This window comes from Peromyscus californicus, unplaced genomic scaffold (assembly GCF_007827085.1).
Source record: "Peromyscus californicus insignis strain IS unplaced genomic scaffold, ASM782708v3 Scaffold_5__1_contigs__length_169319896, whole genome shotgun sequence".
NCBI lineage: Eukaryota > Metazoa > Chordata > Mammalia > Rodentia > Cricetidae > Peromyscus > Peromyscus californicus.
Window position 1 is genome coordinate 109866161 of NW_026294573.1, and position 24574 is coordinate 109890734.

General features: G+C 35.2%; 1 protein-coding gene across 20 annotated transcripts in view; it reads left to right on the forward strand.

The window, feature by feature from the left end:
- Lingo2 (leucine rich repeat and Ig domain containing 2) overlaps positions 1-24574 on the forward strand; it is a 1194974-nt gene that overhangs the window by 359718 nt on the left and 810682 nt on the right. The window lies entirely within an intron of this gene.

Here is a 24574-nt window from a genome sequence, read left to right on the forward strand (position 1 = left end):
TTAAAAAATTTTAATGTCCCAGTGAGTCCAATATGGGCTCCATATACTTTTGGGTATAAAGCAGTCCACTGGGACGTATTTTATTTCACATACTAGGAGTCAGGGATCCATTTGTCACTCAGTAGGGTATGGCTCAGTTTTCATGGATATCCATATTATCTGTGGTTTCTTTTGATCTTGATATCTAACTTTATATTGCCATGGCTAGGTAAGATACAAGGAATTACTTCAATGTCCAGTGTTTGGCTGGTGGATGTTTTGTTTTCCAATATGCTCTCTACTTTAGTGAGGGTTCTATGAGCTGCAGAGAAGAATGTATATTCTCATGTTTGGAAATATATCATTTCTTTCTGTAATTTTCTCTTCATTTTGGTCTGGATTATCTTTCAGCTGGTAACTGTTGGAAACTGGCATCACTTACTATTAATGTATTGTAGCTAAATCTGTTGCTGTATATCTATCTATACATATTCTTTTTATGAGACTGAACACACCTGAATTTGGTGCATATATATTTAAGATTATAATGACTTCTTGAAATAAGGTTTATATTTTCTGATGGGTTTCATTCAGTTTCTAGACTGTTTTATTGATTATTAAAGTAGCAACTCCTGTTTATTTCCAGGTTGCATTTGCGTGGATAGTTTTGCCTATTCTCTCACTCTAAGATGGCTTCCATCTTTAATAGTGACGTATGTTTCTTGGAGGCAGCAAAGTGATCTAATTTTAATTCAGTCATCTAATTGGTTTATTTTGCTTCATTAGTTCAAATCATTGATGTTCAAATTTATCATTATAAGATATATAATGATTTCTATAATATTGTATCTTTTTATTTAATTTTCATATATATGAAATATATATTTAATTTTCATATATATATATATATATATATATATATATATATATATATATATATGTACACAAACTCTTACTATATAGTCAAGACTGGCTTGAACTCACTGTGTAACCCAAGCTGACCTTGGATTTTTGATTCTCCTGTCTTAGCTTCCTGAATCATAGGATTGTAGATGTGAGTTGCCATGCCCCATACCCTACTCTCTTGGTTGTACTATACACACATATAACCAAGTGCCTAGTAGAGACCACAATCTTCACCTTTTGCAGAGAATAGCAGGCTTCCAAAAGAACTTTATGTCTAGAGTTACTATAGTGGCCATTGTAGAAATGCAATGTCCCACAGGGCCCCTATATGATTATATGATGTTTCCAGTGACTTACTACCAACATACTTTGACTACCTTTTAAGATATCGACCTCCTGCCTTTTGAAAGCTCTCCCAGTGTCCATCTGTCTAAATCTCCATTTGTGAAGTTCCAGAGTAATACCCTTTTATTTGTAAATTTTCCTACTCCTAACATTTGATACCCAGAAAGAATGTCTCTCTGAATTTGATGTTCCTACTATTCAATCACCAAAAAATAAATAAATAAATAAATTTTAAAAAAAATGGGAATGTAAGATGATTGAAAGTGGAGAAAAGCATGATTCCATTTTATTTTTCATACCAAATGAACATATTTTCAACCAAAAATATCTGGGAATGTAAGATGATTGAAAGTGGAGAAAAGCATGATTTCATTTTATTTTTCCATACCAAATGAACATATTTTCAACTTAGCTTAACAACATACTTGTTTTTGATCCTTAATTGACTTTTCTATCAAGTGAATATAATACAATAACCATTGCATTATCATTGTAAGAATAAAATGTTTATATTCCAACAGAGATGTTTCATAGTGTAAGAGATGTATTTTTGTAACAGACTTGCATTTTCTCAAGTCTCACTTGTAATTAGGCTCTGCCCTCATCTATTCTTTTCTAATACCCAGATTTCTCTTCCAAGGAACTTGGGGTGAAAGGTGGTAAGGGTCTATTATTTTCCTTTGCCTTATAGTCAAAATCTTTTAGTAGAAGTTGAGAGTTAGGAGTTTTATTCACTGTAGTAAGGTGTAGTATTCTTCTTGTATTTATTTTTCTGAGTTAGGCTCTAATGAGAGTGGTATATGTAGGGATTAGGAGAAAAGAAAAGAAAGTATCCCTTTCATCTGAGTCATTCAGAAGTATCTCTGGTGGGGTTGGTCTTATTTGTACCTTGTACTTTCTGTCTAATGGAGGCTGTTTTGAAAAATGTGGTGCCCTGCTTTACTATGTCCTCTTTTGTCATTTAGGAGCCATTTGTGAAGTCTTATGTCTTCAGTCCAGCCATATACAGCATCCTCTGTAATTAATTTATGACGATTATCTTGACTGGCCTGGGCAGGTGGGCAGTAAAAGACTACTTCTCCATCTGCTACATTCTATGCTTCACAGAGTTCCAGAAGAAAACTAAGGCCAGACAGGAGTGAGAACACTTCCCTACCTTTTAGTTCCAAGTACCTTACTCCGTGAGTGCTGTCCTCACGCCATTGTACCTTCTGCCAAAGCAAGTGTGATTTCACATTTTGATGGTTTGCAGATGGAAAGTCAGAGTGGCCCCATTGCTCACAAACTCCAGAGCCTGTTTCCCAGGCACTCCTTCCCAGTGTTCTTCTTTTACGGCACACTGATGTGGGTCAGCTTTAGTTATACCAGGAGCTATCTAGTTCCAAGGATGAAGCTAGCAACAACTTCTTTTTTACAAACTGCCCCAACTGTCTGAATAATTCCTGAGACCTTCTCCATGATATGCCTTTGCTGGAATGACTGTCCCATCAGGAGGAGCGTTCTTGCTGTGGCTTCTCCTTTTTGAAATAATATCCTTTCAGCACAGCTGCTGTTCATCCTTTACCCCATGCCTTGCGTAGGTGAAAGTCCAAGGGAACAATCACCTCATACATCCAAAGGAACAAGAACATCCTGAGAGAAACAAGAATTGAATATAATTGGAGGCATCTTCCAGATGTGCCCCTGGCCAGTCACTGTGTGATGCTTACTTTGTACAGAAGGGCTGGCTACCTGTTTCTGTGCAATCAGTGTGAGGTTTGCAATTTTTTTTCCAACCTTAGATGTAAAGCATTGTTTGTTCCTGTTTGACTTAGATAGTCACAACTTCCCAGGGACTCTGGGCAAATTCAAGTACTTACTATGAAAGCAGTAGTGAAGGAAATTGTGTATTGTTCATCCTTTCTGTGACAGAGTCATCAAAAAGAAAGTCCTGTATAGGGTCATTTGTGAAGATGGTGTTTCCTCCACCCTTTCCCTAGGATGTGTGTGGGTATGGTATACCCTTGCTGGCAAGCCTGTAGAGCTCTTGCAGCTGTGACTGCTGCTATTTTTTGTGGTAAACTTATTATTGGCCTCCACTGAATATTCAGAGCTCTATTAGCCAAGAACCCCACTGTTCCTCAGAGAGTGAAAACTGGGGAGACTTCCAATTTTCTGTGCCCACTCTGTGACTTAACAATGGCTCCAGGACTGCTATTTTCAACTGCATCTAGAATGAGAGATCTATTTCATTTTTTGTTGATATTTGCCAGCTATATTTGCCAGATTTTTTTTGCAAAGCATTTTTAAAGTGATCTCTTCTGATTTTTAGAATTACCAGTTCAATCACATTTATAATAGACTCCATGAAGAAACCTGATTTTTGCTCTCTACTCTTACCTTGTACTTGATGGATATAAACATATGAGATTGACTGGCATGCAGTTTTTAAGATTTTGATTGGTTAGATCTTTAAAATAATCTATAAAGTATTGAAGGCTATGTTTTCTTTGTGTTTCAACTGACTCTTATTGAGTATCATAGTCTTATTAAATAGCCAATCTTGAACTTGGGATCTTCCGGTTTCAATTTCACAAGGGATAGAGTTACTCGTGCCATCATTTTTGGCTTATATTTGTAATGCTGTATTTAGTTTCCCTAACATTTTCAATGTCGTTTTCATTGTCTTCTCTTTAGTGTTGAACTTCCCCTATATGGGCATTGACCTCTTACTCTTTTATGTACACCCATTCCCAGCTGAGAACCACCTCATTCCCATATTTTAGAATGCCTAAGAAAGCTTTGCTTTGATACTATATAATTTTCTGTCTTGACATTTTTGACTATTTTATGGGATTTTCCTTGCCTTTCATTGGGATATGTCTTGTTAAAATAGTGATAAATCAGAGTTAATATAGTTCTCTTCAAGTTTCTAGATCTGAATAACTTTAAAGTATTCATCATTTTAGAAATAATTTATTGAAAGCAAGTGACCTAATAATGTAGACTAGGGGGTGGTACACTTAGTGAAAAATAGTGCTTAGTGTTGTTCTCCTGGGCATAAAAGAATGACCTCTTTCCCCCCTACGAAGAATAGAAGAAAAAAATAAGTTGTAGATGTGTGTCCTGTAGCCTTGGGACTGTGGACTGTGAATTGAGCTCCTGACTTCTGGGTCAGCAGTAGGATGAATATTTGATCTCTCTCCTTCCCACTCCTCCATTTTCTGTCTTTCCTGAAGATTTTTCTTTGTGGTCTTTAACTTCAGAGTGGACTGCAGCTGCATTCATGTGAAGAATGGATAAGTCACTTTTAATTCCAAGCTGGACTGTACTAAGGCTTGAGAGTTGTCTCTGCATATAGAAATAAGAAAGTCCATAGAGCTCATGGCCAGCATTAAAGATATCCATTTTGTTTTAGTTTTTCTATTCTCTGAAACTAGAAGGCCCAAACCTTGCCTTGGATTTTTTACATTTAATTTTGATATATCACACACAATTTTCACACTTCATTTAAAATACTCGTTCATTGAGCAGGATGTTCATACTTTACTTTTTGAGTCAACGTGTTATGATTTCTTTGAGCCAAGAGTAATTTTCTTTTTCTCCCATTTACCCTACTCCTTTTAATCTCCTTTCTCTGCTTCTATCCACCCAGACTCTTCTCACTAAACATTTTCAAGTCCCTACTACATGCAATCGTGTACTCTCTAAGTGGTGGGTTGAGAGGACAGGTCACTTCTTAGTTTACTGTGTGAACTTGCTGTTGGCTACTCACTAGGCACATGGTCACTTATACTGAAATTAAGATTTAATTTTTTTTTCAGTAACACAAACCACATTTCAATTGTCCGTTATCTGTATTTGTCTCCTTTTTGCCATATTGGACAATACAGGAATAGAACCTTCTAGGTGCCATATAAAGGCCTAATGGATAGTCTTCTTGAAATCTATTGGATAAAAATAATCATGCTTTTTATTTTGAATATATAGTTTGCAGTAGATAATGAGTAATATTTTCCCTTGAATTTTATCATTTAATCTATTCAGTATCCCTATGATTCCAGTCAATATGTTGATTTTACAGAAGAGAAAACTGAAGATACAAGCCTTAAGGCCAGTTGAATGCTGCTGTTAATTTTCACATTCATTGAATGGTGAATTTAGATCTCATAGCTGAGGCAAGTGAATCCCACACCAGAGGCTAATGAGAAGACACATGGAACACTACTATGGAAGTGACTATAACCTCTATGAAGCAGTTCCGAGATATGATGCCAGTGTACTCTTGACTCTACCTGTGACTTCTCCAGTAATAGATAATTTGAAAGCAGCCCCATGGATGAAGACGATAGCTCCAAGAGCACCAATAACATCAAACAAATCACTCTTAGACACTGGCCAAGTTCCTACCAATTAACTACTCCTGAATGAGACTTTCAGATTCGATTTTGAAAGAACATCAAATTACAAAATATGTGACAGACCCCATATAAACTGAATTTTGAGCACATAGATGTAGCTGAAGAGTTTTCTCTCCGGGTCCCTCCAAACCCTGGCAGTCCCTTAGTCCACTTATAAAATAAACATACAGACGCTTATATTGTTTAAACTGTTTGGCCATTAGCTCAGGCCTATCATTGTCTAGCTCTTATTCTTATATTCAGCCCATTACTATTAATCTATACTTTGCCACGTGGCTCATGGCTTATTGGTACCTTACATCTTCCTTGTCCTGGCGGCAGCTCACAGTCCCCCTCTCTTTCCTGTTCTCTCCAATCTTATCTCTGTTAGTCCTGCCTATACTTCCTGCGTGGCTACTGGCCAATCAGTGTTTTATTTATTAACCAATCAGAGCAACACATTTGCCATACAGAATATCCCACAGCACATAGATGTTAGAAACTACTGTGTTTGATAATTTAGTGAGATAGTGATGACACAAAGACCAGTCAAATCAAAGAGCTCTCTTCTGAGACCCCTACAAATAGTAAAATGAGTGAATGTTTATGTATATATTCATCTGGAGAGTAACTATGATGCTGTTTCATTGTGAATCATTAAAGACTGGAAGCAGCTTGAGGTATACAAAAGCACTTTGGAGCCAGCAAGTGCTTCTATTAACATTCTTTAGTTCATTAATTCCTGAGCTGGCACAGGAGTTCTGTTTCATCTGCATTTCTACTCAGAGTGCCTGTTGGAAAGTTCATCTTTTCAAGGTTCAGTTTTGATGACTGACAGGCACAGAGTCCCAGGAGCAGCCCTTCACCTGTTGTACACTGATACCACAATGACTTGATGCTTGGAAAGGAAAGCTAACATGACAAGTGAATCAAACTCTCTTCACTCCAGAGGCTCTGCCTTAGCTATCAACTACTCTCTAGGTCCTTTGCTTAAGGAACACCACCACTGCTCTCTGAGTATTTACTCAGCCCTGGTCCTGGACAAATTAAGAAGAGAGGACAAAATCCAAATATAGAAGAAAGAACGAGTTTTATGTGTGACTTTGCATGTGAGGATTGCCTTATAAAATGACCTGTAATTTCAAAGTCACACATGTGACCTCCTCATCACTGCTGCCTCAGTCCTTACACAAAATAAGTAATTGGAAGAGTCAAGTGTTTTAGAAGAAAACCAGAGAAAGATACCAAAGGAAGTGCTTGAGGGTCAGCTACCTACTCTTCATTGTGGTTGTTCAGTCCCTTTGGGAGCAACCTAGTCCAAGCCCAGACTTACCTGTCTTGACTCTGTAACACAGTCCTCAGCAAGTCAAGTGCTTCCTTAAGCTTGCATACACTACACTAAAGGAGAGGAAAGGAACAGTTTGTCTTTGGTATTGAAACACTGAGTCTTGGGCTCAGCTAGTAGTCGCCTTCTATCACATGGGCAGCTGAGCTGGGGAAGGATAATACTGCAGAGAGAAACTGACCCAGAAGAAGAGGAAACCGAAGGCACTCACAGTTTTGTTTCAATGTCCCACATGCTGAAGTTCAGTCATAACAGCTCCCTTACCAACCATTGCATTTTGTTTTCTGCTAAACTAGCCTGTAATCTGCATCAAGAATATTCTTATTTATGCAAAAGCACACATCTACCTGAGTCTCTTTAACATTAAGCTAAAATATTTCCCTATACTAAGATGACCAAACTCAGTGTTCTAATTTTCCTTTGCCCTAAAAGTTATTACCTCCCATCTCTTTAATAGCTCTGCATTCTTGAACGCTGCAATAAAACCTGTGAATCTACCACATCCCCAAGCCTATAATGTTCTCTGTTGCTATGGTAAATAAAGTATGATTTTCTTATTGGCTTCCTCCAATCACAGACAAATTTCTAAGGATCATTGTTTATGAGTATAATACATTAATGAGCTCTATGATCTAATAGCGGAGCACACTGTACTGTAATATAAAGAAGATCATTTCTTAACTGCTTTATGGGTTACTTTTTGTTATTTCCAGTGTTGCACTTTTTTACTAATTACACATAATTTGCAACAAGTTATTAATTTTTTTTATTTCAAGAGGCTCAAGGTACAGTATTTTTTCTGAATAAAGCACATACATTATTCATTCTACAAGGCTTTGATTGTGTCTGAGTTCTTTATTAAATCGCCTCTCTTTCTTTGAATTTGTTCTTAGCAGTTGCCAGGCAACTCCTATGATGCTTGGCAAAATATTCTCAGAGAAAAAAATTTAAGAATAAAATTAGTAGAGGCAGAGACCCCTTGTAATAATGGATATTACAGTTGTTCAGATGTAAAATTAGCCACTATGAATGAAGGTTATTACTTAATAGCATACTAAATGGGACTTTCTGTCCAATTGTAAGCTAGGTCTCCCACCTACAATTTGCTTAAATTGCAAAGAATATCTTAATTCCTGATTTCAAAAGAAAATGAGGTTGAAAAAAAAACAATGACTCCTGTATTGAATTTGAAAAGGTGAGTGATGATCTATGAGTCAGTGCAACCCTTTATATAAGTTCCTCGGGCTGCCTCCCTGGCATGGATACTAATGGAACCACAATCATTCCATCTGAGGTTTCCCATTGCACACTCATCAACGCCAAGATGGGAATTCAGTTCTCTCAATTTTCTTCTAGATATGACCATGCATGTGATACAGCATTATAATACAATTCAATATGCTTTCAAAATTTGAAGTCTTCTAGGAAAATTCTAGGAATAATAAGAAAAGTCCTAAGGAGGTGGGCCACGGTAACGGCCTTTAATAGGTCAAATATAGAGATTGCCAAATTTGGTTCTGTAAGTTTTAGTAGTGGTAGAAGTTGTTACTTTAAGTTAATGAGAAATTTTTCTCTCTTGTGTTATTCTGATGCCAGTTATTGTTTTATGATAGCATACATGTATGTAGATTAGGAAAGACAAATAAAATTCTCAAATTTATGAAGAGCTCCAGTCAAAAGTCAGAACGATTTAGGAAAATAATGTTCTTCTATTAATAGTGATATTGGGGCTAGGGAGATGGCCCAGTCAGTACAATGCCAACTGTCAAGCCTTACAACCCGAGTTCAGGTACTGAGCAAGTGTGTAAAATCCAAGCATGGCATTCTCTACCTATAAACCAAGCACTAGATAGGCAGATACAGGAGAATCTCAGTCTATCAGAATTGATAAAATCAGGATGCAAGAGGAGACCTTGTCTCAAAATTAATTAATTAATTAATTAAATAAGTAGAGAATGATTGACAAGGAAAATACCAAATATCAATCTCTGGCCTCCACAGGCCTCCACATTTATTGCACTTACATACACATGCATGCACACCTGCACATGTACACACATACACACACACACACACACACACACACACACACACACAAAACAGCCATCCATTTCTGTTGTCTGTCACTTTCTTTATGCCTTTGTGTCAAGCTCAGTCTACTTTATATTTTCTGTAGAGTCAATTCCTCTCTCTCAATAAGAATTTCTTGAGTGCATAAACTTTTCAAATCTATTCCATCTTTAAAACAAACACTGAACATTAGCAAATGTTTCTTCATTGTTTGTCTCCTGTCTTGGATGTCTCATGACTCATGTTCCTTTTACTGCTGGGTTCTATGACTGTATATAGTCTGCTTCACATGGACCTCAGCTAAGTCATTGTGTTCTCTTTCTCTCTGAGAGAAGTTTCTCTAGAAACTAAAGTTTCTATCTCAGTTGGTTGGACCTCACCTTGGCAGAATTTTAAAGTGGTAACAATCATGTCTCTCTCTAGCTTAACAGCTACTTGGCCTAATAACATCTAAAATTTAATATCATTTTCTAAATAAACAATCTATTTTGTGTGAGTGCTGTGGTTTTCATATTATTTTGTTTCCTGATATTCTGGTCTTAATTTTTCATCATTTCATCCCTTTTTGTCTGTAAAACAATGATACCCCCTCATCACTTCCTCATTTCCAGTTCTAATGCCACTTCCATCCCTTTGCTGAGAGCTTCATAGTGTATCTCGAGTGACAAACTTTATGCCATCAAGATGATTTCTGCTTATATTTGTTTGAATAAAGACAATAATATTAAGACAAATTGTCCATTTTATATTTTATTATTATGTGAATATGTTAGGAAATTATTTACAAGTAAATTTGTTTAAAACAAACATAGTTAAGAGATTAAGGATTGTGTGTGATTCTCTGAATGAAATATTATCAAGTGAATATATTTGAATAGGAAGAATTCCTTTCTTTTACATGGAATGATGGACATTTTTCTATCCATCTGTATCTTCTGAACTTAGTTATGGTTCATACGGTCACCGAATCCAAGGAGTTTAGAAAATCCTCCTAAAACAATGCCTGACTTTTAAATGTGATCATCTCACTGTATTAGTTTACAGACGTGAAACAAACATCCATCTGTTGCCATCTTGGATGGTTGGCTGTGTTTTTCTCCTGCTAGAATCAATTATGAATGACACTGAGCATTTCAGTGCCTGGCCTCTGGAGAAATATCTTCACTGATCAACCTCACCTTCTACCTGATGTGGGATACTTTTTGATGTCAAGTGCACCTGGTATCTGAAAATTCTCAAAATTTGCTAGTTAATTCAAAATATTGTAAATGTAGTATGCTATTAATTTGTATGACCCTTCACCTGGAAATTTTAGCTTATTGATTAATTATGCTATCATAGAGAATTTTGTATTAGCAACATGTATGTAATGAGCACATAGATAATTACTAACATGATAAATTAGATTTTTAAAAGGGCAAGCAAATGCCAGACTAAACATGTAACTAAAATAAAGATGAAGTTCATACAGCAGAGATAATGAAACACTTTATGTTTCAACTGATGTATTGAAAAAAAAGAAGAAGATGAAAAGAGCTAAAAGGAAATAAGAGATGTTGAAGTGTATTCATTTATCTGTATGGGGACATTTTAAAGTCTGAATAATGGAAAACAATAACTCATACAGTAATAGGTTAGCAACCTATTTCAAGTTGGCACTTTTATAAATGCGGAGAAATTAGAAAGTTTCTTGGGGAAACAGAATCAATGCCTTCTGAAGAAAAGGTAATGAATAAACTTAGTTGTTAAAAGAATACTTTGTATGTGTCTGTTCCTTCATTTTCTTTAAAAAAGCAATTAACTACATATTTGTGTGTAACCCAACACACTCAAAGCAAGGAGTTCCTCACTGGAGGACCCCTGCAAGAGCTTGCATGGTATTGTGTGTCTCAGTCCTGATGTTTTCCAATTGGGAGGAGCTGTGAGAGATCTAAAAGATTCTTGAGAAGGTAGCAGTATCTTGATGCTCTAAACATGTTCTAGATAATCCTTCCGTGCATGGCCCATATCTATTCCGTTTGTTATATACAATATCATATATATATATATATATATATATATATATATATATATATATATATATGTGTGTGTGTGTGTGTGTGTGTGTGTGTGTATATATTTATGTGTGTGTAATCATATATATTATAAAATACATGTTGTATTCTATATATGGCATTCTATATATGTGCCATATATATATATATTGTCTTCAGTGTCTTGTGTCCCTGGTGTATGTAAAGCTGAGGTGGGAGGAAGGGAGAAAAAGTAAAAGCAGAAGGACTCTGTCCAGTGCGACTATCTTGCTGGTTCTGTCACTACACTTTATGTTCATGGAAATAGTCTGGAAATATTACAAGTCAGGAGTGTAGTGGGTAGCCATTCCAGCTTTGGTCTGGAAGTTCCAACCCCCATTGAGGCTTCGGTAACTATCACGCCAAGGGAGGGTCCTGAAGACCCAAGATCAGGACGCGCTGTGCTCTCTTGTTTCCTGGACCTGGACGATAGAGGTAGATAAGGGGGAGTTCTTCAGAGAACACTGCTGGACTGCGCTGCATCTTTTCCAGAACCTGCCACCTACCTTTCCCTTCATTTGTAAGTTACCCACTTACAAATAAATAAATAAATCTTCCTTTTAACTATGTGGAGTGGCCTTAATAATTTCACCAATATAGGAGGACTAAGGCTTTGTGAAGATTTCTCACTTTATTATTTATTTATTTATTTATTTATTTATTTATTTATTTATTTATTTTGGTTTTTTGAGACAGAGTTTCTCTGTGTAGCTTTGTGCCTTTCCTGGAACTCTCTGTGGAGACCATGCTGGCCTTGAACTCACAGAGATCCACCTGCCTTTGCCTCCCAAGTGCTGGGATTAAAGGTGTGCGCCACCACCGCCCAGCCAATTCTCACTTTATATATTATTTTATATATAATAACATTGTTCGTGTTTTTATTTTAACTTCATTTTTTTTAAGTTTCTGATACAGGTTTTCACTCTGTAGCTTGGGCTGGTCTTGACCTCAATGCATGACTCAGGCTGGTCTTGAAAACTGTGGCTATCCAATTGAAGCACAAATATTTCATCAAACATCATTCCTTTAGCAAACAATTCAATATCGTTTCTTCTAGTGTTTTGAACATGACACACTCGCTTTCTGTGGCCATTCTGCTATACAAAAGCTTGCATGTGGACTGCCGTGGAAGTCAGTGACAAAGTAGAAAGGGGATGGTACATGTCAAATGATCAACTGGCTACATTGATAATAGTAAAGGAAGATTTGATAGGAATGATTCTTAACAAGTGAAATTAATCTGGGCGCCCACATTAGTTTCCTACAGGATCTGATAATTATTATGACAGTTTCCTGTGGTGTAAGGTCATCCTGTTCATGAGAAAGCGTTAGTTTCATTGATAGTGTTCAATTTCAGTACTGTGGTGATTAAAGTTTTTACCTGAATGACTGTATCGTGGATTGGCTCTTCTCCCATCTCCTTGTCATTCAAATGAAAACAACACTCCAATTTTGGTCTTAGAGTGTACCTAGAATTTCATTCTAGTTCCTCAGTTTTATTCATGTTGGTCATTTCTAAATTATGACGTTGAAAAATTACTACACAAAGAAATAATAAGTACTTTAGCGAACAGCTTCTTTGCTCCTATAATGGCTTCCTAGACTCATATCCTAGAAAATGAAAGTAGATTTTTAAAATAGGCTTTAATTTTCCTTTTTTTTTTCTTTTTTCTTTTTTGGTTTCTTGAGACAGGGTTTCTCTGTGTAGCTTTGCACCTTTCCTGGAACTGGCTTTGGAGACTAGGCTGGCCTCGAACTCACAGAGAGCCACCTGTCTCTGTCTCCTGAGTGCTGGGATGAAAGGTGGGTGCTACCACCGCCTGGCTAAATTTCCTTTTGATATATGTATCTTGTTTATAAGAAAATCAAAAATAAGTATAGATCTTTGTAGATGGAATCACAATCATGAGTCATATAATGAAAGTTTATTCATTTAACTAAATGTAAACATTGTAAACTTTCATCATAGACTTTCATCATAAATGTCTGAAGATTTCTGATAGTGTATGAAGATTTCTTTGCATTACGGCTGGGAAAGGATTCTTTAAATTTATCTATGTCCTGTTTTAAGTAGCCCAGAGGCACAATTTTTTCTCATCCACTTCTTAATTAAAAGAAACACTGTGCACATTGCTACTTTGTGAAAGCAAATGAAAATTTGAAGACTAGTTAAACTTACTCTTGTGTTTTATAGATGATAGAACCATTGCTTGGATTGTTTAAACTTTCCTAACACTGTATGTAGCTTTAGAAATGTCAAATTTTGTACCTTAAGGGTTTTGTTTCCCTTTCTAAAAATATCTTTAACTATACACATTAACCGTAACTGTGTCTACTTCCGTATCCACATTCTCTGTTCATGCTTTTGTGTTAGAATCTCTAGCAATTGTGGACATGCATAGTGGCCCCTGGAGATAAACAAGGGTGACTTAGAGTTTGGGTTAAACCTTAAAGTTCACTATGTGTGTGATTTTCCCTGGTTATATGAGGACTCATGCTGTTATTAAAACCTGACTCCATTTAAGTATTCCACATAGGCACATGGAAAGAAATACTCTTTATCATAATGCTTGGCTTGTTATCTGTAGATACTATACATGTATCACCTGGTCATTATATTTTTCTCCTGCATCTCTTCACATTTTCATATAATATCAGGCTCCCTATGGTAAATTTTCTATAATCATGTTGACCTTCCATTTCTCATACACAATGCAGATTTCTGCTTCTACGCCTTTGTGTTCCCTTCAGTTGAATATTTCTTATTGAGTTGTGTGTGTCTACACTTGTTACTTTTCGTATTTCAGTTTAGAAGCTCCCCTCCTTGACTTAGAACCTAGACTCATCATCCAATTGTTAGACCATTTTTTTTAACCCAGAACCTTTGGTTTACATCATTTGCTACAAAACAGTTACCTTATTAATTTGATGATTTATTTTCTGACTGTAGAACCACTGATTGATTCTGTATTGCTCTATTTTCCATGTCTGACAACACAGAAGGTTCATGCTCATTAAATACTTATCAAGTACAGAAATCAAGGAAGGAGAAAGGAAGGAAGAAGGAAAATGAGTAAAGAATCAATGGAATTCAGTGATCTCCCTTTCATGTGGCCATGCTCACTATTACAAGTGTAGAAACCCTTCAATATCCAAAGTAGTCTAGGTAAGTGATAAGATCAACTCTGTTAGAACATAGCAATGTAGAGGACCTCCATATAAGTACCCATAGTTCTGTTGACACAGAGTTCTTTCCTTGCTGTCTACTACTTAGAATTGATAGAAATATCAGTCATAAATATCAACATAGACGCCAACATTGTCCATGACATACATTTGATACAAAGGTTCCCTCCTCGGCCTTAAGTACCTCCTTTTTCATGCCATCTGGTTGCCTTCTCCCAATCTTGATTTGGTTGAAATTCTAGTTTACAGGGGACACATATCTCTCCTTTCCCTTTATTTTCATAGCACGAACCACATTAGTCTTGAAGTCTGAACCCTAAAAACAATGAAAAGTATCCATTCCTGGGAAATTAGTTCCCTATTATAGAGTCTACTGTTTAAAAGAGTGTGTTAGACTCTCTTCAGGATTGGTAAGTGACAGATACACATACTAACTTTGTGCTAGTATGTGTGATTATGACAGTTTGTGGTGATAGGCTTTCCACTGAGTATTTAAATGAGCCCTTATGCATAGAGATTTACACAGACAGCCTTCAGACTCTAAGAAACCCGATTTTATCAGGTGAATAGGGCATAGTTTAAGTATGATGTATCCAGAACAATAGGAAATGATTGCACATCACCAAAGGAGGGTTTGAAAAGAAGCACATTTACATTTCACATTTTTACATTCAAATGTATTCATTAATGGAAAAAAGCGTCATCTATGTCATTTCCAATGAAAATATTTATTTATTGAAAGTCACTTGAAAGTATTATGATAATCACATAGTAAAAATAAAGTATATATTTTAGCTTAGCACACACCCCCTCATCTCTCTTTACCTCTTACCTCAGTAGTATTTTTCTTAAAAATTTACATATTTAATTATATTCTAATATATGCAAATTTGCAGTAGAAAGATTAGCACAAATCCTCTATAAATTATCAGAAGAGTGAACGAAAGGACAGATTTATTATGATGTTAAATGATTAAAAAGCATATAGAAACTATAGCTAACTTAGACAATGAGTGAATGCTGCCCTCTATGTATCCCTTGAATGATAGAGTTAAATAACCTAGACAAGTTCCTTGTTCTCAAGATTTCGTTTTCAAGTTAAAGAACAGAGAATTAATGAGTGGATGACAAATGAGTATTAAGAAAATGATAAGTGCTACCATGGAAATTTAAAAGGATAATATAAGAAGTAAAAATAAGTATATGGTTATTTATGTATTCTAATTATTAGATAATTCACCTTGAAGCTAAATTTAGAATGAAAAGAAAAATCCAGTTACTGAGAATTGTCTTCAAAATTATACTGAGACATAAAGATAGAAATATATATATATATATATATATATATATATATATATATATATATATATATATAACATAGTTGAGGATAAAATAAAGTAGTTATTTCTGAAAGACAATGATAGAAGGTTAAAGGTGTTATAAAGATTCTTCAGTTATGGAGCCATGTAATTTGTTTGCCACTCAAACTGGCAGCTTGAATTAAATCACCAATACTCACATGATGGGAATATTTCAGCCTATGTAGTCATCAAAGAAATTGAAAAGGAGAAAATATACAACTCTACCATGAGAAATGAAGCAGAGGATTTGACATACCAAAAAGGAGACTTAAGCATGACCAACTAAGTAGGAGAATTCTAGAAAATAGAATTCCCTGAAAGCCAGGAGGAAACATGTTACTACTAATCTGCATACTTCGAAGAGATCAGTTAATATTCTCACATAGCAGATGCTCATGGAGAAGTTGTTCTTGTCCTGAGTTGTGGGATTTGTTCTTTTACATTTTTGGTAAATCAAAGCTGTTTGACATGTTTTCCTTTTTTCCCCTTCAAATGCAAAAAGAGTCACAGTTTCTTTGTCAGCTCAAGAAAAAAAAGATGCCATTAAATCATAGAACCCTACATGAATCTGACCATCAGACTTTGCTTTAATGTAATCCTCATTACCATTGTGAGCAATCTTCTAGTATATGAAAAAGTATCTCTTAAAAATCCATGCTGTAATTGTTCTTTTAATATTTTAAAATTAATTATATTTAATAAATGAATCAAAATTATGTGATATTGCAAATAAAATCAACACTGTGTAGTTTAGTTTCTGTCCTTTGTGATATGATCATGGGAATTCTGCCACCCTTCTGTCTTCTTTCTCTCTCTCTCTCTCTCTCACACATATTTACACACACACACATGTTGTTGTTGTTTGACTGTTTGGGGGACTAGGTGTCACTTCATATCTCAGGCTGAATTCAAATTTTAGGGTGACTGGATGTCATCTTATTGCTTGGACTGATTTCAAATTCATGGTGTTTCAGCCTCAGCTTCCCAAGTGTGGGAAATATCCCATCAAATTTGGCTTGAATCAATGCTTCAGTGTCCTAGAAACTGTGAATTCACTATGGAAATGTAACACACATCAGTTTATCTCATATCAAAGAACGTGAATAGTGCTTACCACTTTTTTTGCATGTTTGCAGTGAAGATATAATATATTTATATGTATAAATATTATTCTCATTTTGTATATAGTTATTTTACCTGGAAAATTATATGTTCATATGAAATTTTACATATGAATATAAATTTTCCAGGTAAAAAAAACAAGTATCTGAAAGCAGGGGACTTGATTACATTGTTGAGGTTTAGAGCAGAGCAAAGATTTTAGGCTGAAGATGAGTAGGTATGCTGAGATGGTGCAGAGGTCAGGTGTGGGGCACATTCCAAAGAAAAGAAAGAATGATGTGAAAACTCTGAGATGAAGAAGAGATTAGAGTGGTTTTAGGAACTGAGGGAGCAGTGAAATACATGGAACATAGAAAGCCACAGTGGAAAAGTAAACAGTGAGTCCAATAGAAGCCCTGCTGGCATTTTGAAGAAGAACTGTGGCAGGGAACAGAGATTATGTTGGAGGGGAAATGGACATTTCCAGGGGCTACTACCATGGTTTGAAGAAATGTGATTTTATTTTGGTAAGAAGAATAGAGGGAAGAGGTAAGAGTTGGGCATATTCAAACCATCTTCAGTCTTTGTGGTAGACCATATGTTTCTCTATCAAAGGCATAATATACCACGCTGTTTGCTATTGCTACAATAAAACATATGAAACCAGAATATTTGTAAAGTTTAAATGTCACTTTAGCTTCTTGAGTCTTGAGGTTATGAAGGTTCAAGAGGGTGATACTCACATCTGCTCCCTTCTGGAGAGGTTCCCTTTGGCTATAGCCCAAGGTGGCATGACAATGAAAGGAGCATCCTTAAGGCAGAGGGATACTATGAGGCAGAAAGCCAGAGAAAAAACTGGGACTCAGGTTCATTGTTTTTATTACAATTAGTTCTTAGAGAACCACTAACTTTTTGTGTGAGACTAGCCTCAGTTGCTCTGAGGGCAGAGCTATCAGTGACTTAATTTCCTGATTCTAGGCCCTACTGCCTTAGGGTCCACACTACCAACACATACAAATGAAATAATATTGTGTTTTGGTGACTACCGTTTTCTAAGTAAATTTGCATACTGTACCAGGAACCAGTATTTTGCCTTGTGCTATGCCAAACTGGCAGTTTAATGAAAAAATTCTAGTTTCAATATTTGTTTTTAACAAAGGCCTCTTATATCTGTGTTGTCAAACGGAAGAAATCCAATATAAGTGCACACAATTCAGATGTGGGTTGAGCCACTTCCCTTCTGAACAGTTTGACAGCCAAGTGAGCCTCAATTTTCATTTTGCTCTTCCATGTTATATACAAAAGAAAACTCATGTCCTAGATTTATTTATTGTGTTCACACAGATGTTATAAATGTCAAAGTATGACATAATTGCAGAAATATTTAGAGTGTGTTTAGCCTTCTTAAATGATTATTATAAATTGTTTGACTCACAATATTTAAGTGTAGACAAGCAAGAATAGGATTATCATTCTGTTTCTCCTTTGAGTAGTCACTATTGATAAAAAGATGCAATGCATTCTTGGCTTCATAGTCTATCATTAAATTACCCAGATTTCACCTTATTCTAGAAAGACTTTTTCATGAGATGAATTTTTTTTTTACAATGCTGGAATTTTATACAAGAGTGTAAATGTTGCCCACAAATATACAAGAGTAACCTCAGAAGAAAAATCAAATTAAGAATGTGGTCAGTGGACAAATTTAGAGCTTTCTAGAATTAATTCATTTCATTTTTTTTAATCAGCAGAGAGTATACATGTAAGATAACTCACCCAATAATTCAGAATGTTTATATCTTTGCCCAAACTTGAATATGTATTGTCAATAATACCATAGAAAACATAAGAACAATAGTATCATTGAAAACAAAAATATACTTTAACTTATTCAAAGGAATGAAATCAGTATGAGACTTAGTTCCACTAGTTCTCTTTGTAACAAGGTACATCCAAAATAAGCAGATGGCATTCTGTGGGCTGGGGATGAATGACTAAGGATTCACGGCAGGATTGTATCACAAGATTATGTGTAATTGATGCATTTACCTCTAAAAGCTTTTGGTTCTGCAGAAGCTTAAAGTATTGCTGAAAATGCATTGAAAGAACCAGAATGATTCCAAATTGCACTGTGTCGAGAACTGAGGTGTTTTCACCACCACCATTCTTTTTGCTTGTTTTTGTTTTTATTGGTCATCATCATGACTCTGTCATTGGCAGTACACTATGTCATAGTACTGTCATAATAGAAAAGATAAACATAAATAATAAGGAATGTTATATTTCTGCATTTGTTTCGATCTTATATTTTTATTCACTTAGATTTATTGTTTTTGGTTACTACCTAACCCTTGGAGTTATCAAGTTGAACGCTATTTCTACCTTCAAGGAGCCTATAATTTAGTGAGAAAAATAAATGAATAAGTATGAGTTCTTTGTATGGAATATATATCTGATAAAAATGTAGTAACAAACAGCTTATATTATTGTTTACTAAAATTCCATATGATATTGGTTCCAATTACTTCAGCAAAGTCCTCTGTAGAGTAAATATTACTCTCAGTTGTTGATTTTTGCCATTTAAAATACATTTGATACTTAATTTCAGCTCAATTGTTCATACTGTAGAGCTAGGCTACCTCTTCCAAGGCTAGAAATTGGTTTAGCAAAACAATATCAGATGATGTCCATGAGATTTAATTAATTATAAATGCTTTGAGTTTAGAAATCAGAAAATAAAGAAAAAATGAGAGAACACAGATTTACATTAAAATTTTATCAAAAAGTAAGCCTATTAGCTCTTTAAATGGGATGAACTTTTTTTGCTTTCCATTTGAAATGCAGGTTTTCTCACGGGAATAAACACACAAAAAAGAGACTCATATTATGTTTTTACACTTAAATGTAGAAGTCTCATTATGGTTATTTTGTAGAATGGCTCTCACTAAAGCCTTATAGTGTAATGATAGTCCTTAAGTAACTGGGAACATGATTATACAGGAAGCTGGACAAACTGTTGAGACATAACCAACTCATGATGAGCCAGTGAAATGTGTAAAAACTAAATTCATTTGAAGAGGATGAAGAAAAAAGTGTTTATCTGAATTTGCTGAAAAATATGACTGAAGAGCTAATTAGCCTGAAGAATTAAAAAAATGAATAGTTTTACCTTAACTTATTTTAGATCATTTTGTTTCCTGATTTCTTATGAGGCTTTTAGAGAAAGTGACCATGGTTATATTTCATAGTATGTACCCAGCAGCCTAGTTCTACAACTTAAAAGAAGAGCAGGCACATTTGCTGTGTGTATGCCTTCATTGTTTGAAGAAACAATTTTTTCATCAATATAGAAATTCACTCATTTTATACCAGAAACTGAGCCTAAGCAAATTTGTGAAGATATTAGTCCAGGGTTGATATTAGAACTCAGCTTTTTTTTTTTTTTTTTTTGGTTTTTCGAGACAGGGTTTCTCTGTGTAGCTTTGCGCCTTTCCTGGTACTCGCTTTGGAGACCAGGCTGGCCTCGAACTCACAGAGATCCGCCTGCCTCTGCCTCCCGAGTGCTGGGATTAAAGGCGTGCGCCACCACCGCCCGGCTAGAACTCAGCTTTTTAACTTCCCAATACAGCATGGATATTAACATCCAGAGTATCATATTATGAATCTAAACATTAAATGCACTTAACATTACAAGGGATTTTAGAGACAATCACTTTCTAATATCTATGAATGTACTTTCTCAGTGTGCCTTTATTTGTTTTAAATGCTGCTAAGTCAGTCTGATAATAAATCAAGCATGAAATTTTAGGAAATCGCTTATTTGATCAGTTACAAAGATTTCTTTGGCATAATTTTTACTCCCTAACAGGATACTATACTTCACCAACTTACAGGTGAATTATTACATTTCAGTCAGGCCTACACCTCAATCAAATGGAAGTTTGACTACATGATAACACAAAAAATCCTATAATTCTGATGGAACTTGAGGATAATAGATGTTTGTACACATTCTGTATGTGTCATTGTAGAAAAAAATGTTGTTAATTATAATTATAAGGGCATCTTATTGGTTTATATTTTCACTTATATCTAAATAAAACTGCATAGCTTATAAAATTTATATATGAATTAGTTTTGTATTTATTCCTAGTAGAAAACTATCTGTGTTTTTTGGTTTGTTTGTTTTATTCTTTTGCTTGTATTTTTCAAAACTCATTCCTACTGATCTTGAACCTAATGGTACTACTGTTCCTGAAGTACTCCATGGTTTCGAATAGTAGATAATTTCTCTGAAGAATACTGTACCAGGAATTACTTGTGGTCACAATTCCTTGATTTCAGGAACCAACTCAGAGATGCATAGATCCCACTAAACTTCAGAGTCATTCTTATACCTTAACCAGTCCTGCTAGAAGATTTGTTATCTGAGTCAGTATTTTTATCATGACATCCTTATAGCAGAATAATTAAAAAAGCAGGTGGAATTTCAAGTGAGATGGGATATACAATGTGACCAAAGTCACATTGAGTCACAATAGAGTCTTTTTTTTTTCCTCACCTAAACCTCAGAGCCTTCCCTTTAGTGGTTAAATCGGATTGAGACAGAGAAAAACCTCATGATAAATACACTTTTGTCAATTCATTTAATTTTCAGAGAGCAGTAAACAGTACACCAGAATAGAGTAGCACTCTCCTGTTCTCAAAACCACTTAGTGACAACGGAAGGTGTAGACCTCGGGTAGCTGTTACCCACTAAGCTACAAACTCTGCAATACTAAATTAACACTTTGCAATATGTATGTCTTTTGTACTAGGGAAAATAAAACAATAGTGGATTTCTGTATTATAATTCCAGGTTAAGACCTAGAATATCACATTTCACATACAATCAAGTCCCAAAGGAATTGATTAATTAGTAACACCATTTGCTTTGGGAACAGGTGTAGACAGAACAGGATTTAAGGGACAGAAAGCCCTGCATGTTTTGACATGCATTGTACAGAACCTCAGTGTTTGAAATAGTCACCATGGAATCTCAGTTCTTTGCTGAGATACTTTCATACATCCTGTTGTCATCATTTTAAAATTGAAGGCACTCTGGCATGAGAAGTGACAGGAATACTAAATACATCATACATTTCAAGGGAAGCAGAAGGAATAATGGTATTACAGTTTCTACAAAAGAAACTTTAAATGTGACATCTTTTCCAGAAGATTCCAGCTCTGCTGTAATTGAACAATTCAGACACTGCTTTGCTTAATGATGTACTTTTAAGCTTGCTTATCTTGGAAAATGTTTGGATTTTTAGGAATGTATTTTACCTTAAATTACAGACACGTTACTTTAGAGCAAGATACATAAATACAATTCTTTCTGATTAAGATATGTATTAAATTGTATTGTTTACTATTTTCTTCAAGTTCCTTCTTAGACAACTCTTCCTTATACTTAGCAATTATCATAATTTAATTTACAATTATATAAGGAACTCATTTTCCTATCCTAGCTCTTTTTTTCTGAACTCAACAAAAATAATATTACATTGAAATTTCAGAAATTCAAATTTTTATTTTTATTTTATGTGTATAAGTAGTTTTCCTGAATGGATATTTGTATACCACATGCATTCATGCTGCCCATGGAGGCCAAACAAGGGCCTCAAAACCCCTGGAACATGATGATAGAAGGTTTTGAAGCAACATGTGAGTACTGTGAATGGAACCTATGTCCTGTTCAAGAGTAGCAAGTGCTCCTTATTACTGAGCAATCTCTTCAGCCCTAGAAATTTGACAAATAAGGCATTTTTGAATCATTACAACTCTCAAGAGTATCTGACTGTCTTCTACAGGCTAATGGTCACATCTTTGGGCATATTAACTAATCTTTTAACAGTATGTAATAATATCTTAACATGGCTGTGTGAAATTTGATGTTTTTTTTCCCCCAGTTTCTTTGTCTTTATAGATGGCCACTTACATGGACAGGGAACTGAACCTGGAGAGGGAAACGATAAAAGCCAAATAATTGCTTCCATAAAACTTTAAAATAGCTACAGTTGTGCTTATTTCCCTCTTAACTCCTCAAACATCTTAATTTTAAATTTTATTGTCTTAGCTTTCAAAGACTGGGGTACTGAAGAAGCAGAAATTTAACAGAAATTAAGAAGAAAGAATGAGACTTTCACAAAGAGACACTATTGCCTAAACTATAACTATAGTCCTAGGTGAGTCATTTCCATAGACTATTCTCTAATTTCAGAGATGAATAAGTTTGGGGAAGCAATGAAAATAGAGATTCTTTCTTTAAAGCCAATCTGAACGTTTTGGGCAGCACATCACAGTCAACATTTAGTGAACATAGATTAGAATTCTAAGATTCATAGGTTTTGCTTATCACCAGAAACAACTTTCTCTGTGTTAAGTTAGGGTTTCCTCTTACTGCTTCAGCACAAGCAGTGGGGAACCACAGTCTTCTCTTTACATCATAGATACACTGTAGACTGGGAACTTCACAAGCAAGACTTCAACATCTTTTATAATTTCAATTTTTCATTACTCTTTTGGTTGCCTGGTGGATAAAATTTCATGCTTCTCAGTATAAGATAGACAGACAGATAGATAGATAGATAGATAGATAGATAGATAGATAGATAGATAATCAAACTGGCAGAAATATTTTGAAAATCTTCCTTATACTTTTATTCACATGGGTGAAATAGAAATGAAAAGTGAAAATGAAAATCTGTTAGGATGTGTTTATTAGCAGCAAAACAAAGCATAGCTCTTCTTTCCATTAAGTAAAATTGGGTAACTTACCATATAATAGATTTCAAACTTTCCTTTTAGCCACATAGTATTCCAGAATTTTTCCCTGACTCTTACCCAAGCAACTTGTCATATGATTGGAATCACACACACACACACACACACATGAACACACACAGACACAAAGACACACTCACATGAACACACACAGACACAAAGACACACTCACATGAACACACACAAGGCAGACACAAATGCACACACACATGCACACATATAGACACACATATATAGACACACAATTTATGTGTATGTTTTTCTTTTTATTTTGATTTCTTTTTGCTACATGTGTGTCTTAGTACCATATGCATGCTTTGTACCAATGGAGGCCACAAGAGGGTGTACGATACCCCAGAAATAGAGTTGTAGATAGTTATAAGCTCCTATTTGGGTAATGGGAATTGAACCTTGGTCCGCTCAAAGAGCAGACAATGCTCTTAGCCACTCAGCCATCTCTTTAGCCCATGGAATTCTTTGTGCCACCTGAAAAAAAATGTAATATGCTATTTTGATCTAATTAAATACCTGTAATACAAAACATCCAGGTCTTGCAATATGCCACTGGGGGAGGGGAAACAGATACACTATTTGGATCTATATTCTAGAAGAAAAATCAGACAAATCATGGACTGACTTATTACTGAATTTTAAAAATACCAATGCACTATTATTCATCATTATGTTTGTTAAAGTGTATATATTTTTGTATGTCTATGTAATTAAAATATACAAAACTTTTGACAGGTTCTGTGTTAGAATTATGAAATTGCAAATAATTTTAATTACATATCTTGGTTGCCTTTACTTTTAGAATTAATTTTTTAAGTTTATTTTTTGTGCATTGTTGTGAAGGTGTTAGATCCCCTGGAACAGGAGTTACAAACACTTGTGAGCTGCCATGTGGGTGCTGGGAATTGAACCCAGATCCTTTGAAAGAGCAGCCAGTTCTCTTAACTGCTGAGCCATCTCTCCAGCCCCTACTTTTTAAAATTCTTACAGTAG